This window comes from Panthera leo, chromosome C2, assembly GCF_018350215.1.
Source record: "Panthera leo isolate Ple1 chromosome C2, P.leo_Ple1_pat1.1, whole genome shotgun sequence".
In the NCBI taxonomy this organism is placed as follows: domain Eukaryota; kingdom Metazoa; phylum Chordata; class Mammalia; order Carnivora; family Felidae; genus Panthera; species Panthera leo.
In genome coordinates this window covers 138,840,816-138,856,922 of record NC_056687.1, presented here as the reverse complement: position 1 = coordinate 138,856,922, position 16,107 = coordinate 138,840,816, and the positions used below count along the sequence as shown (strand labels likewise).

The 16,107-nt window shown below is 40.6% G+C and overlaps 1 protein-coding gene across 1 annotated transcript in view; it reads left to right on the top strand.

Annotated features, from left to right (window-relative positions):
• ZNF385D (zinc finger protein 385D) overlaps nt 1-16,107 on the top strand; it is a 1,208,478-nt gene that overhangs the window by 19,421 nt on the left and 1,172,950 nt on the right. The gene's annotated exons all lie outside the window — the stretch shown is intronic.

Here is a 16,107-nt window from a genome sequence, read left to right as displayed (position 1 = left end):
GGATTTCAGCCAAAGGTAAATCATGGTACCACAAAAGCTCAAATGGGGCCATTGCATCTCAGTGTCATTAATGCAGGGAGCAGGCTTACTCAACCACTTCACAGAAGGGACCATTAATTTAATTTAATTTAATTTATTTATTTTGAGAGTGACAGAGACAAAGTGAGCAGTGGGAGCGGCAGGCGCAGAGAGAAAGGGAGAATCCCAGGCACGCTCTGCCATGTTAGTGCAGAGCCTGTTGCAGGCTGGAATTCACGGAACTTTAAGATAATGACCTGAGCTGAAATCAAAAGTCTGATGCTTAACTGACTGAGCCACCTAGCGCCCCACAAAAGGAACCATTAAAGGGGGTGCCTGGGTGGTTCAGTCAGTTGAGCATCTGACTCTTGATTTTGGCTCAGGTCATGATCTCATGGTGGTGGGGTCGAGCCATGCCATGAGCCTGGTTGGCATTCTCTCTTTCCCTCTCTCTCTGCCACCTCCCAGGCTCACATTTGCATTCTCCCCCCCACCCCCCTCTCGAAACAAGACAACAAACAAATAAACAAAACAACAACAACAAAACAACCTGAAAGGAACCATTAAAGCTTTCAAGGCTCCCTTCTACACATCTACTACAGGGACATACTTAGCATACCCCATCCAATGTTCACTGATGCCATTTTGGTAAATAGAAACAAGGGGGAAAAAACTGGAAGGATGGACTATAGTTTGAATCTTACATGTCTTTTTCTTTTATCAGCCAATAAAAATTGATTATTAATTGTTAGTATTTTTTTTAAGGCTTCTAGATTCTCCTTCCACTATTGTCTAGCGTTAGAGGCTTGTGAGAAGATTAGAATAATTAGAGTATAAAGCAGCTACATACATTGTTTCATTTTGTTTGGCCAATCTGCATTTACTGGGAGTGAAATGCTGAACTTGTTACAATGTCATGGTAACAATAATCTTGAGTCTAGGAGATCTCAAGACAAGAATTTCAGAGCAAGTCATTTATTGAGGGAGGTGAATCCAGGAAACCACAGGAGAAAAGTAAGACAGGGAAGAGCAGGAAACCAATTAGGTATAATTAAGCAAGTTAATATTATGTGTAGCTCTTAAAAAAAGTTATGGGTAGCTCTTAGGTTGGTGAGCTCAAGACTGATTACTAGTGAGTGAGCCTAGCATTTGCAATTAAGTCAGTAATTCTCACCTAATATGGTCTCTTGGTTTTGGTGTGGATCATGTAGCCTGACATCAAGTAACTGACTTATTGTTTACTATCAAGGCTTTTGCCTTGTCAATTTAGAAATATATTTTAATAATGATTAGGAATTAATTAGGAAATATAGGGGTAATGCTGTTACTTGACTTAGCTATAGAAGCTAGGGAGGAGCTATTCTAGATATTCTAAATTATTCCTAACCCACTTAGATCACCAGAAGCTTTCTTGTTGGAACATATTATCTCAGTTCTTTTTAGAACCACCTTCACTAAACTGTATTTTATGACTATTCCTTTAAGGTTTTTGAAAAAAAAAAATGGCTATACAATTATACTAATGGTTACCATTTATAGAAGTCTTATGTTTTGGGCACCTTGTTAGGCATTTTAAATTGAGTTCTGGCAAACCTATCAGCATAAATTGTGGTCAGTAACACTTAAACTCATTGAATCGTTTTAAGATTAAAAAGCTCATGCATCTAAAGTGCTTGGCAGTAAGTAAGAAGTCAATATTTAGCATGGTAGTGATTATTGTCATTGTTGTTATTATTATATCTTATAATAATACATCTCTGTAGGTATGGCTCATTAAAAACTGTAGTTGGAAGCCCCAGAACTTCAAAATGCAATACTATGAATTCTTCTTTTTAAAAATTTTTTTTAATGTTTATTTATTTTTGAGAGACAGAGAGAGATAGAGTGTGAGCAGGGGAGGGGGAAGAGAGAGAGAGAGAGAGAGAGAGAGAGAGAGAGAGAGAGAGAGAGAGAGATTCTGAAGAGGTTCCAGGCTCTGAGCTGTCAGCACAGAGCCCGATGCGGGGCTTGAACTCACAAGCCGTAAGATCATGACCTGAGCCAAAGTCAGACACTTAACTGACTGAGCCACCCAGGTGCCCCTATGAATTCTTCTTAATAAACAGAACCGAATATTGCATATGACATTTTTCCAAAAAGACAGTTGTGGAGAATAATGGTAGAGCTGTAGTTAATTAACTATATGTGAAATTGGATTTGTCTCACCAAAACAGGCTTGTTGGAGAAAAAAAGCAAGTATAAAAGTTACCCTATTTTTTGTGTCCTTCCCTAAAGATTCTGTTTGTTGATGGACCTCTTTAACTGTTGTAATAAGTTTGAATGCTTCATTGTACTAAATTTATTTATGATGGTGGCTATAATGAGAAGGAAGAAATGGCCAGAACCATTACCTTGTTGCTATTCACAGTGTTTAATCTTGGCATCTTCTTTGGAGGTAAAGGGAGTAAAAGAAATTAATTGGCTGTTTCTAATCAAAGAATGTCCCCTCCTTTAAATGTTCACATGAGGCTTTCTTCTAGGAACAATAAGCGGAGTTAGCAAACTTCCTTTTTTACTTTTCTCTTCCTCCTCCTCCTCCTCCTCCTCCTCCTTCTCCTCCTTCTTTTTTTTTCTTCTTCTTTTTAGCAAATTTGATTCTGAATGTGAAATAATGAGGTAAATAAAATCTGTAAAACAGGCAATTAGTGTAATAAGTGTTTTCTTTTATTTAAGAATGTTAGGGACTTTGGTAAACTTGGAACTCAGGAGGTTAAAAGTTACCCAAGGGTTTCCTCATAAATGGAGATAATGAGGGATTGGTATATTTATAAGTAGCTTCATATTTTCACTCATCTATAATTACAGATAATAATGAATGTATACATATATGCCTGGATTGATACAGGTTCAGAGCCTAGGGGAATTAGATTGTTTTTAAAAAAGGTTGGCTTTGATTTTTTTTCTTCCTGAAAAACCGCCTTTATCAACATTGGGGGAAAAAAGAAAACAACAAACAACTCACACGCACACACAATAAGCCAAACTCATCCCCTCATATTTATTTCTTCTCCAATCCTCCCTTTTACTTCAAGGTATCACAGAAGTACTTGTGTGGTACACTGTAAATGACCTTTGTAATTTTATTTTATTTAAAAAAAATTTAATGTTTATTTTTGAGAGACAGAGAGCAAGCAGGGGAGGGGCAGAGAGAGAGAGAGGGAGACACTGAATCCAATGCAGTTTCTAGGCTCTGACCTGTCAGCACAAAGCCTGATATGAGGCTTGAACTCACAAACTGTGAGAACAGGATCTGAGCCTAAGTCTGATGCTTCACCAGCTGAGCCACCCAGGCACCCCAACCTTTGTTATTTTAAAATCTCAGTTATCTGATGGGGCTGGGAAAGTTAGCCCTACTTCGATTCTGAGGGAGATGACCCTGTGGCCTCCATAAGGAAGAGGGTTGTCACGGGGAAATAGAAATGGAGCTTGTGAGTACACACCGATAGCAATTCTGCCAAATGTATGGGACTCTTGGGGGTAAATGGTAGTGGAGGGGGAAAGCTCACCTCCAGATTCACCTCTCAAATTCCTTCTTTAATCTATCTACTCATGCACTTCAACAAATAATTGAGTACCTATGTGCCTGGCTTTGTGTTAGGTGCTAAGTTTATGGTGGTGGGCAAGAGAAACACATTGGTGCTATCATGGAGCTTACATTCTATTGGATTCTTTTAGGAAGGCTTCCTGATCATTTTGACTTTTATTCACTTTCCTCTTAATGATTTTCTCATTCATCTTTAATTAAGAATACTTAGTAAGTGCATATTAAGTGCCAGAAAGTCAGATATTGCTAATTCTTAATGAGACCAAGGCAAATTAGGTACCAACTCTATCCTCATGAAAAAGTTGAACAAATAAACCAATTTTGGCACAGTGAGAAAAGTGAAATGAGAGAGACATTCAAGGTGCTATGGGGCTGAAGACTAGGAGAATTAATTCTGCCTGAGTAGATCCAAAAGATTTGTAAAGGAGGAATATTGCTTCACTATCATCACAGTGCTCCATAAGAAATTACTCCAAAAGTCTGTGGCTTAAGCAGCCACCATTTATTATTGTTTGTGAATATCAGGGTTGGCTGGATGGTTCTGCTGATATTGGCTTAACTTGCTCATGTGTCTACCATCAGATGAGGGTTTAGGTAGGCAGTGTGGCTCTTATTGACTGAGGGTTATCACATATTTGGGGGTCAGCTGGCTGTCAGCTTCTGTAGGATGATCTTACCTCTTTGTCTTGTGTCTGTCACATCTCTTTATATTTTATTTTATTTTATTTTATTTTATTTTATTTTATTTTATTTTATTTTATTTTATTTTATTTTTTAGAGGGGGAAGAGTGGCAGAGAGAGAGAGAGAGAGGAAGGGAGGGAGAGTGAATCTTAAAGAGGCTCCACGCTCAGTGTGGACCCTGTTGTGGGCTCGATCCCATGATCCTGGGATCATGACCTGAGACAGAATCAAGAGTTGGATGTTCAACTGACTGAGCCACCCAAGTACCCGATTTCTGTCACATCTCTTTACCAGGCTGCCTCAACATGATCTTACAGTGGAGGCAGAGGTGTAAGAATAAGCAAGAGAACAGGCCTTTCAAAGCCTTTGCTTGCATCACATAGGGGCATTTGTACCCCAATGTTTATGGAAGCACTTTCAACAACAGCCAAATTTTGGAAAGAGTCTAAATGTCCATCAACTGACGAATGGATAAAGAAGATGTGGTTTATATATACAATGGAATACTACTTGGCAATGAAAAAGAATGAAATCTGGCCATTTGTAGCAACGTGGATGGAACTGGAGAGTGTTGTGCTAAGTGAAATAAGTCAGGCAGAGAAAGACAGATACCATATGTTTTCACTCATATGTGGATCCTGAGAAACTTAACAGAAGACCAGAGGGGAGGGGAGGAGGGAAAAACAGTTACAGAGAGGGAAGGAGACAAACCATAAGAGACTCTTAAATACTGAGAACAAACTGAGGGTTGATGGGGGTGTGGGGGAGAAGGGAAAGTGGTGATGGGGATTGAGGAGGACACCTGTTGGGATGAGCACTGGGTGTTGTGTGGAAACCAATTTGACAATAAGTTTATATATATATATGTATACACACACACACACACACACACACACACACACACACACACACATAGCGCCTTTGCTATATATAAAGCCTTTGCTTGCATTATTTGTGCTAACATTCCCCAGGCCAAAGAAAACTACCTGCATGAGAATAGAATTAAACTCAGCATGAATTGAACATGCTGCCCGTAATGGGGAGAGTGAAGACGCAGCACCATCTACATTATCATTTTACTACAGGAAGTAGCAAATGGGCTGAACTTGGAAAGGTGAACAGACATCAGGTGAACATTCCAGGGTTATTAGGTATTAGCACAGGTGATGACACTGATTTCTAGTTTAGGGAGCCCCAAGGAAATTGATAGGATTGGAGGAAAGAATGCCTGTGTGAAATGGTATTTTAGGAATGGCAAGTTCTTTGCACTCTCAAACCTTTCTTGATGGTGCCTTTTGGAGTATTTTCCTTTGAGTACTAACTACTGGTCATCCTTTAGGATTTAGCTCAAATGTCACTTCTGGAGACTGATAAACCCTAACCATGCCACAATTTGTATTATGTTTCTCCCTAAGCAGGTTATTTTAGGTCATGGCACCCCATCTTTACCATGCAATGCTTTTTATCACAGTTTGTAATTATATGAATATAGGCATCTATCCATCTAATATATGTCTTTTCACAGAAGAAGCTCCATCAAAAGCTCCATCAACACACGTATTCTTTATTTACTGTTATAATTTCAGTGTTTGCCGGTGAATACCTAGGTATTCAATAATGGATAAGAGAGGCATCTGCGTGGCTCAGTTGGTTAAGCATCTGACTTTGGCTCAGGTCATGATCTCACAGCTCGTGAGTTCAAGCTCCACATCGGGTTCTGTGCTGATAGCTCAAAACCTGGAGCCTGCTTCAGATTCCGTGTCTCCCTCCCTCTTTGCCCCTCCCCTGATCAGACTCTGTATCTCTCTCTCTCAAAAATAAACATTAAAATTTTTTTGGATTTTTTTGGATAAGAGAGTGAATGAAAGACTGTAACTAGAGTGTTAGACAAGTGTTAAGCCAATCGTAAACAGCCTTTGTGCTGAGTAGAGGAGTTTGAACTTTGTCTTGGAAGGAGAGTTTTAAACAAGATGCTAACATGGTAATTCTGAAATTGAAAGAGACTGCATTATTAAAAGAATGGTTGGCACAAAATCTAACTGCAGGCAGGGAGACCATTTAGGAGGCTACTACAAACTCCACATGAGAAGTGACAAAAGTCTGGGCAAAGTATGTGGAGATAGAAGATTACACGGAGAAGAGAGGGAATCTATAGGACATGTTTTCTCATTGTTTGTTTGTCTCGTGTTCTGGATTTCTTACTTTCACAAATCATCATAAAGTAACAGAAAAGAACTAAAAACATGCAAATACATGTTTGATGAAACTAAAGTCTTGGAAACTCCAGACCATAAGATGTGAATAAGCACTGCCAAATGGTGTGAAATTAAAGAAGAAAAGTGTCAGAATGTACTGGAGACAGGGGCACCAGGTTGGCTCAGTTAATTAAGCTTTTGACTCTTGATTTTGGCTCAGGTCATGATCTAACGGTTTGAGAGATCGAGACCTACATTGAGCTCCATGCTGACAGCACAGAGTCTGCTCAGGAATCTCTGTCTCCCTCTCTCTCTGCCCCTCCCCTGCTTGGGCTCTCTCTCTTTTTCTCAAAATAAATAAATAAACATTTAAAAAAAAGAAAGAGGATGGCTGTGGATGTAGACCTCAGACAACATTGAACATTGGCATATCAGTTCTTCATAGTAGTGGCATATCTGAGATTCAAAACTGATAATCCTCTCTTTCTCAAGTGGGAAGCAGATCGGAAGGTTAATGCAAGACTTTCTCTGGATTCAATTTTACTTGGAGTCATAATCGGCAGAGAAGACATGGTTCAGGGGGATGCAAACAGCAAGCCCTCTTTGCAGCAAATTATTGGAGGGACTGAGGGGAGGGAAGAGGGTCTATCTTGTGATCAGATCTACAGTGTTAATCCCTACTGGCTGCAAGAAATAAATATTAAGGCACTCACACCCAAACCTTTGTCATAAGAAAAATCATTGCTAGGAAGGAATATTGACCTTAGCTCCTCTCTGACAAGACAACATCCTCCATCCAATAGCCCAAGAGGAATTCATCTCATCGAAGATTAACAATAATGAAAAGAATGTATGCAATGATGCTATAAGACAAAAAGAGGGAAAATCAATGAAAGAATAAAAACACTTACCAGAAAATTGTTTCCCCAGAGTAGATGAAATATGTGACTAAACATATCAGTGTGAATTTAAAAAAATGATAAAGGGGCACCTGGGTGGCTCGGTTGGTCAAGCGTCCAACTTCAGCTCAGGTCATGATTTCATGGTTTGTGAGTTGGAGTCCTGCATCGGGCTGTCTGCCATCCGCGTAGGGCCTGCTTCAGATCCTCTGTCCTCATCTCTCTCTCTGTCCCTCCCCCGTTTGCACTCTCAAAGTAAATTAAAAAAAAACATTAAAAAAATTTAAAAAATGATGATGACGCAGTCACCTTCATAACACCAAGGGTCAAAGTAGAGGTCAGACATAAATATAGGGGGAAATGCTTTCACTTGCCTTGATCTCCCCTTTCCCTGTCATTTCTAAGTCATGATTATTTGTTCCGATTCATTTTAAATCACATCTACACCTGAAACTTCATCTCATTCCTCCAGACCAGGAGTTCTCAACTGGTTATGAAGCCAGTGTCTGATTCCGGGGGTCTTTAGTGGGAGCCAGGAATTTGTATTTCCGAAATGCTTCCAAGTAATGGATACTGAAACTCCTGGTCCTAGTGCACTTTGAGAATCATTCCTTTGTTTCCTTTCTTGCTACTTGAGATAAATATTCCTTTACCATGACTTGTTCTGCCATCTTGAAGCTCTGGCATCAATCCTGCTCTGGCTGGTAGCCCACCTGGTCTTTGAGAAATTCCTGCAGGTGGGGCGGAAGGACAAGAATCCACAGGGAACCATAATTATGCAGGTTCTGGTATGGCTCTCTTGTTTCTGAGACACTTACAGGAGGATTTAGTCATTGAGATAGATCAAGGCTTCTTTCCCTTGAATTCCTGAGAAAGGGTAAGGAATTACTGTGGCTAGATGCTATTCAAAACATAAGTCTTGCTTTAAGATATTTCCCCATTGAAAATACATGATCCCAGTTCTGGAATTGTTTAGATACAGTTCTTAGAATGATAGGTCTTCACCATTAGGTTATGAAGGTGCTATTATTATGCTAATTTTTTAAAAAAAGTCTATTTATTTATTTTGAGAGAGACAGAGGCAGCATGAAGCGGGGAGGAGCACAGAGAGAGGGAGAGGGAATCCCAAGCAGGCTCTGCACTGACATCATGGAGCCCGATGAGGGACTCGAATCCACGAACCGTGAGTCATGACATGAGCTGAAGTCAAGAGTCAGATGCTTAACTGATTGAGCCACCCAGGCACCCCACCCCTATGCTAATTGTAAGTAAAGATTACTGAGGTGATCTATTTTCAGATCCCTAGAAAGAAAGATATATTCATAGAAAAAAAGATATAGTTGTATATTATTCACCATTGCTTGACTTCTCTTTCCCTCTACCTTTTCATTCATTTCGTTTACCACAAAGCATTTGAAGTGAAAATGGGTGTCAGAGAAAAGGACTCAAGGGCAGTAATGGCAGCAGGAAGAAATAGAGGATTAGCAGAGGAGGAAGGATGAAAGACAGCTAATGGGAAACCCAGGAGCAAGGAAGGGGAGAAGAGAGAACAGCTGGTGGGAGGAGCAGGGAAGGGAGAAGGCAGAGAGGCAAGGGACCAAAAAGGAAGCGGTCAGCTTCTTTATGAGAGCCAGAGCTTGCTGACTCAACGTGCTTTTCTCCTTCAGTGCCGCCATTTCTGGTTGAGATCACAGTCAGTGCACAGGCAAATACCATCAGCATGGAGAGCAGGCTAATGTGGCAGGGGAGGGAATCTGATGGTGCCAAAATGGAGTAAAAAGGCAAGGAGCAAATGACAACACATAGGTCAAGAGGACTCAGGGAAGGCAGAAACCAGTGTCCATTCACCTGATGGATTCCCTGAGCTGTAGGCTGCCCCCCACTCCTCATTGCTTCCTCTTCCCCTCTTCCAAGGTGGCATGCCAGTGGGTGCTCCAGCTTCCTGGAGTCTTTCCAGGAACGCTTTTGGCCACATCAGGCAGATCTACGCTGACTTTAATAACTGCTGGGGCTACTACTGGCAAAGTTTGATTCCTATACAGGCAGAAAGAGGGGTGGTATGTCCATTGTGCTATGATTCGAAGATGAAAAAGTCTACCTGCCTAGCTAATTGCCTGCAATGAAATAATTTGTTCAGTGAATTAAAACTTTGCATTTCCAAAAAGGTACATGTTAACCAAAATACATTAGAGTACAGGGAATAATAAGTTTAGCCAGTGGTAGCCATAAATAGATGTGTGAGAATGAATTGCTGGTATTTATTGAACCACTACTATTTGCTAGACAAAACTCAAGAGTTATTTTGTCCCAGACACTGCACTTGGCATATTTAAATATATAATAGGTTAATCTCCATAACAACTCTGTGGAGGTTAGAGGTAAATGAATAGAGTCTCCCTTTGGTATTTTATTCATTCAACATATATTGACTGTTTATACCAGCATAGTGCCAGGCCCTGGGGAATGTTAAGTGTGAATAAAATGTTCATCTCTCCTGCCTCCTTGGGTTTGAGAGCTGGTGAGAGAAAGTGAATTTTAAAGAAGATAATTACCATGTGTGGTAAGTGCACTTATGAGGGAAGTGGAGAGTGTCGAGGGATCACATACAAGGGCAGTGAATGCAGACTTAGGGACTAAGGCAAGAACTCCTTGGGGAGGGATCATCAAAGTAAGAGTAAGGCAGGGACAGGGGGCAGTGTCAGGAGTGATCCTTGCAGATGGAAACAACATGGGCAAAGCCCTGGAGATGTAGAGCTGCTGTAGGACAACTGAAAAGGATTCTTTATAATAAAACGTAGGGAAAGATCCTCTGTGCTCAAGGCAGAGCAGGTCTCAAAGTGGGCAAGTCTTGCCCCTGAATCTAAGGGGGCCAGTCTTGTTTCTCCAAGACAGATTTTTTTTCCTGCCCAAGAGATGAGTCCAGTTCCTGGTTCCCAGGGTAAAGAGTAGAGGGGAAGTATCTCTAAGGTTGAACATCCCCAGGAGCTGACCTGGAGCCTTCAGATGGGCAATTGTGGATCTCCAGACAAAAATGTCTTCCTCTTATTTTCTCTTCCCCTAAATATATGTCTCCCTCCTTTACATTTATTTTCCTTGTGAAATCTAAGACTCATAGACCAAAAGGGCATGATACAAATGCACAGTTAACAAATACTCATCAATGCATCACCAGAGTAGGACATGGAATGCTAGCAGCCACCCCAGAGTCCATAGAACTCTGGCATAGAACTTGGCATATTCCAAGCTTAACCCATCCAACCCCACTGTTCTGAGTTTTATGGGGAAATGTTTTCCTTGCTTTTCTAGATGGTTCACTCCCTACAACACATCCTAAACAATATTATAGTTTTTCTGGTTTCTGAATGTTATGTAAGTGTAATCATACTCTATGTATTTGGCTTCTTGCATTGGGCTTCTCTGCAACTGTCATCCATGTAATTGTGGGTATCTGTACTCCTTTATTGCTGTATGGTATTCCATAGCATAATATACCACTGTTTATTTATCTGCTATATTGATGATGGATGTCTTATTCTGTTCTGGCTGCTATAACAAAATACCACAGATTAAGTGATTTATAAACACTAGAAATTTATTGCTCACAGTTCTGGAAGCCAGAAGTAAGAAAAAAAAAAGGAGTAGGGAATGAGGAAAGAGTGATACACTTAGTATCATAGGGGCTTTATGTAGCAGACATGGAGCATGAGCTCAGTATTCCAGGTTCAGTAACCCTGCTTTTTGTGTTCTCCATGTTCCTTGTACCTCACCAACTTAGTGGGGGAAATTGATGGCAGGGACCTGAAGGATGGGACTAAAAAGGGCCTTTGGGATGAATATTGATAAAGAAAGGAATAGAGCTAATTCCAGAGATACCCAAATAATACAGGTGTATGTGGAGTAAACCTTACATCTGGTTGACTTTGATGGTGGTGGTTTTCAGCAGGATGAGAATAAAGGCAAGAAAAGGAGGGTGATGGGGGGGGGTACCCAAAAGAAAAATTTCATATTTTTTAAAGTCCTATTTAGATAATGTTGCATCTGCTATGATACCCCTGGTAGTGTTTTGTTTTGTTTTTTCTTTAGAACTGGATGGTAGCTAAAGCCATCTAGTTTTTGGCTTGTCATATTAACACACTCATATACACATCGACAAGTAAGAGGAGAGCAGTTAGCTAGTCTGATCTCCAACCCAGCAGTGTGAAGCTGCTGACATGGGAAGAAGCATGGCATGTATAGGGGACTAAGGAAAGGCCAGTGTGTTCGGAAAGCAGTGAAAGAAAGCTGCATTATATAACAAACTGAGAAAGGGTGGGCTCATGTTGAGCTTCTCAGACAAATTAAGGATTGAAATTTATCAAAGAGAACAATAGGAAGGCATAGACTGGCATTAAGTAGGGCAAGGCTGGTTCCAGATCTTTACTTAAGAACAGTATGGGTGGGGGATGCCTGGGTAGCTCTTTTAAGCAACCAACTCTTGCTCAGGCCATGATCTCATGGTTCCTGAGATCAAGCCTCACATACACTGACAGCAGGGAGCCTACTTGGGATACTCTCTCTCCCTCTGTCTCTATCCCTCCCCTTCTCTCTCTCTCTCTCTCTTTCTCTCTCAAAATAAATAAATATTGGGAAAAAAAGAACACTGCGGGTATTGTGTGGAATGTAGATTGGAGGGAAGCAAGACAGGATGAGGGTAGACAAGATAGATTATTGGAGTGATCTAGATGATGATAGCTTGAAGTAGGGGGGGTGATAGCATGGATGGACTGGGGAGATGTCCCAGAGGTAGAATTGGCTGGTCTTGGTGACAGACTGGATGTGTTAATAGGATGGTGAGGAGGAAGAGAGGAAGGTTAAGGACAGCTCCAGGTATTCTGACTTTTATAGTGGAATACATCTTCATGCCATTACCAACACCGAGAACACTGCTTTGGTTTTGGATTTGTGGCAATGGGAGAAGCATTTGTGACGGAATCAGGTTTATTGTCAACACATTTTAAGTGTTAAACATTCCTTCTTCTTTCCCAGGAGTCTGATTTCTTATAGTTTTTCTGTTTTTAATTCTAGTTCTGCTCTCTGAATCATGAGTGGTACTGCCATGAGATTCTGTTTGTTCAAGGAACTCAGTAGATGTCTTCCTCTCATCTCACTGTAAATGCCTGTTTGCTTTTGTGGGAGAACTTGCTGGATCTTGAGCAAAGTTTTGTCTGTGTTTTATGCAACATCGTCTGTTGAGTTTCCAGCCACAGCACTGAGTTTGGCACTATGGCTTTTGAAAAGATGCCAGTGTGTATGGTCCTGGCTTTCAAAGGAATTTTTTATATTATTGTGGATCCGAGAGAAAAAAATAATCAGAAAAATTTATGGGTTTTCTGTGCATGATTTAAGAAAAGGGGACATGGAGAGCCATGTGGAAGTGCTATGTCTCTTTTTGTACATAGAGGACACAGTAATCTTTCATGAATAAAATTGGAGATGTGAAGAGAAAAGATATTTAGAGCAGGAACTATATGGCATGTGCTAGGAAATCAATAGGAGATTTAAAAAACATCATGAAGAAGTCCAGCTTTCTCTACTAAAATTGAACTCTGAAAGTGAACTTTTTAAATTGTCTATGATAAATCCCTGGGATGAGGGAAAGAAAGGACACAGGAGAGAAGCTCTATATTAGAATGTAGTTTTGTTTCATTTCTAGCACCTAGTAATACATGTGAAAAGAAAATGAATAATGGAGGCATGGATGAATGGATGAGCAAATGGTGCATGGATGGATGGATGAATGGATGAATAAATGAATGAATGAATTGTAGTTCACTCCAGGCAAGGACTTACATATGGGACCAATCAAGTAAGAGGGGTAGAAGGATGAGTTCCTGAGGATGACAAGATTACCCATGGGGTGTGTTGAGAGGTTGTCAGGGAAGAAAACTGTGAACATTAAAATGTCATGGAGGCTACCTTCCTTAATTGAATACCCAATTTCAGAGGAAATCAGGGGAAAGTAATTGTAATAAAAATTCCATAGACAAGGACCTGGAGATTTTGGCACTCCTGACAGTCTATCCTTATTTCAAGTAGCAATATAATTTAGACTCTGCTCTTAACCGAGGTGAATAACCACACCTGACTCTGCAGTTTGTGGTAAATGCTGGACCTTTTAATGGGACAATAAATGTATACCTTTTTGATTCACATGATCATTTTTGTGCTGCTTTCAATCCGTGCAATTTTTTCCCCACAGGAATGAGGTTTCTGAGCTGTTAATAAAGGCCAAGACCTAGATTCTGGCACTTTGCTTCACTTCTTCATTTTGAAAGACTTTCATCTTTTATTTATCCCTCCTCCCTCTGTGATAAGAACAAGAGTACGAGTAAAGTCAGCCAGTGGACTAATAGAATGCCAAAGAATTAACGTTGATGTATGACTTGCAATATGACATTTTAATTCTAGAGTCAGGATTTATTCAAAACCTATTTTCTTTAAAGTAGAAAGAGCAAAATTTTAAGAAGACATCTCCTTGACTTGCGGCATTTCTCTGGGCTCCCTAAAAGCCCTACTTACAGCAGTAAATGGGTCAGATGCCACTTTGGAACAATTTTCCAAATCCTTCATGAGCTCTCTCACTCTGCTAGAAAAGTAAATACAAAATGTCAAAGTGAATTTGCTGTCTTAAGAAATGCAAAATACTGCTGACTAACGATTAATGACTTCCTTTGTTTCTGGAAAGGCTTGGAACCTCTTGAGAAGAGGGGGGGGGGGGTTTGTACACTCTGGGTCCCAGAAGCATGCTAGTTTAATCTGAGTTACACTCATTCTTGTCAAGGGGCAGGTTGAGTGCTTGTATTAATCTGAAGTTTCCCCATGAGAAATAGAACTTGGGAAATAGCAAAACCATGCATTAGAATACTTCTTTTTTATTTTTTCCCACAAATCTCTCACATAAACTATCTACTTTTATATCAATAATCCATGTGAGATAACTGTGAAAATAATCAGCCTCATTAAAGTGATCAGGCAAGTAAAAACATTTTTATGTTGTTTGAAAATTTATGCAGTACCGTCGTATATGTAACCTTGTATAATCCTTGCAACAACGCTGAGGGACTTGGGGCGCCTGGGTGCCTCAGTCGGTTAAGCATCTGACTCTTGGTTTTGGTTCAGGCCATGATCTCACAATTCGTGAGTGTGAGCCCCACATCAGGCTCTGTGCTGACAGTGTAGAGCCTACTTGGGATTCTCTCTCCCTCTCGCTGCCCCTCTTCCACTTGCACTGCCTCTGTCTCTCTCTCAAAAAAAAAAAAAAAACACCAAAAACCAACTTTGTAAAAGCTGAGGGAAGTGGATGTCAGATAACAACCAAGGAACCGGCTAACAAAATGGTTTGCTCATAGTTTCAGGTGACCATCTCTGTGTCTGCTGGCTTTTGTGGAGAGCCTGTCATGTGCCAGGCACTGTGAGAAGCGCTTTACACACACCGGCTTATTTCTATCCTCCCAGCAACTGATCACACTCCCTTTTTACTACCACGAAAACTGGAGCTTTGTGAGAGTAAATAACTTGTCTATGTCACACAAAGTCTTGGAACCCAGAGTTGGTATCCTTGGTCCCAAAGTTCAAATCGGTGTCACTACTGTTTTGATGCCTCCTTGCCCCAGATTCCATGGCTAATACAATTAGTGCATCACTAGGATTTTGCTTTCTGTCCGTCCTATCACTGCATGTCTTCTGGGTGATGTGGTAGGCTCTGCAAGGACAACAGCGTGAGCTTCTCTATTTGGGAGAGGCAGTGAAGAAATCATTAGCTCTTGAGAAATATTTATGGGCATTCATCTTTATTGACATAATCACCAAAGCTGCCTAAACCCAGAGAGCTCAACGCTTATTTTTAGTCATTTGCAATACTGAGCTGCTGCCCTGGAGATCTAGCTTCACAACTGCATCCCACAGGCACATCAAACTTTTGACAGATCTGCTATCACTTTAGGGAAGTGTTGTGCAGTAGGACTCCCTATGACGATGACGACGTTGTATGTCTACACTGTTCCATAAGGTGGTCTCTTGCTATATGTGGGTCTTCAGCCCTTGAAATGTGGCTAGTATAACCGAGGAGCTGATTTTTATATTTAATTAATGAAAATCTGCATTGAAATAGCCATATGTGTCTGGTTGCTATGATATGGGACGATGCAGCTTTAGAAGAAATGACCGTGAGACAAGTGTTAAGTCTGGCCTTATACCTAATCATCACAGTAGTCCGGTCAGAAAAAAATGTATCTTTTCTCCTTATTCTTTGAAACATGGTGGCATAGAATAGGACATCGTATACTCACCTCTGGATGAAGAACTCGAGTTTCACTGGCCTTTCAGAAGGCGAGAGTGAGGGAGATTCATTCCTTACAGAGGCAACAATGTTAAGGGAAATACCGAAGTGTAAAATTGTTGGAAGGTAGAGATGATGTTTTAGTTTCCATTGTATCTTCTACAAATAATCATATAAATATTATTTAAATTTTTTAAAATATTTTTTTATTTTTGAGACAGAGAAAGCAATCACAAGTCAGGGAGAGACAGAGAGTGGGAGACAGAGGATGTGACGCAGGCTCTGCCCTGTGAGTGCAGAGCCTGACACGGGACTGGAACTCACGAACTGCGAGGTCATGACCTGAGCTGAAATCAAGCGTTGGCTGATCAACCGACTGATCCACCCAGATGCCCCAATCACATAAATATTAT